Below are 745 nucleotides of genomic sequence, written 5' to 3'. Positions count from 1 at the left end.
TAAAAGAAGGATTAAAAAGAGGGTGGGGGATGCAACACGAGGACTTCCCAGGGGGTCACCCATCCTAGTACTACTCTCGCCCAAGCACGCTTAACTTAGGAGTTCTGATGGGATCCGGTGCATTAGTGTTGGTATGATCACATCCGTCACGTACTGCGCGCAAAATGTACTTGACCCTCTCTCTCCGCGCAACTTCTCTCGCTTAGCGGTTTAGCGGTTTAAAAGGATAGTACCCTTAGCGAGCGGTCCAGCGGTTTAAAAGAAAGATTAAAAAGAGGGTGGGGGATGCAACACGAGGACTTCCCNGATTAAAAAGAGGGTGGGGGATGCAACACGAGGACTTCCCAGGGGGTCACCCATCCTAGTACTACTCTCGCCCAAGCACGCTTAACTTAGGAGTTCTGATGGGATCCGGTGCATTAGTGTTGGTATGATCACATCCGTCACGTACTGCGCGCAAAATGTACTTGACCCTCTCTCTCCGCGCAACTTCTCTCGCTTAGCGGTTTAGCGGTTTAAAAGGATAGTACCCTTAGCGAGCGGTCCAGCGGTTTAAAAGAAAGATTAAAAAGAGGGTGGGGGATGCAACACGAGGACTTCCCAGGGGGTCACCCATCCTAGTACTACTCTCGCCCAAGCACGCTTAACTTCGGAGTTCTGATGGGATCCGGTGCATTAGTGCTGGTATGATCGCATCCGTCACGTACTGCGCGCAAAATGTACTTGACCCTCTCTCTCCGCGCAA

The 745-nt window shown here is 51.3% G+C and overlaps 3 non-coding genes across 3 annotated transcripts; all 3 read right to left on the bottom strand.

Moving 5' to 3' along the window:
• Window positions 1-26: 26 nt before the first annotated feature.
• LOC116008552 lies at window positions 27-145 on the bottom strand. Its single transcript, XR_004095927.1, has one exon. It is a non-coding gene; the product is annotated as a 5S ribosomal RNA (ribosomal RNA).
• A 178-nt stretch (window positions 146-323) lies between these two features.
• Window positions 324-442, bottom strand: LOC116008551. The gene has a single exon (XR_004095926.1). It is a non-coding gene; the product is annotated as a 5S ribosomal RNA (ribosomal RNA).
• A 137-nt stretch (window positions 443-579) lies between these two features.
• Window positions 580-698, bottom strand: LOC116009315. The gene has a single exon (XR_004096586.1). It is a non-coding gene; the product is annotated as a 5S ribosomal RNA (ribosomal RNA).
• Between the last annotated feature and the right edge of the window lie 47 nt (window positions 699-745).

This window comes from Ipomoea triloba, chromosome 16 (assembly GCF_003576645.1).
Source record: "Ipomoea triloba cultivar NCNSP0323 chromosome 16, ASM357664v1".
NCBI classification, from domain to species: domain Eukaryota; kingdom Viridiplantae; phylum Streptophyta; class Magnoliopsida; order Solanales; family Convolvulaceae; genus Ipomoea; species Ipomoea triloba.
The sequence above is the reverse complement of the archived record's forward strand: the minus strand, read 5'-3'. Positions and strand labels throughout refer to the sequence as shown.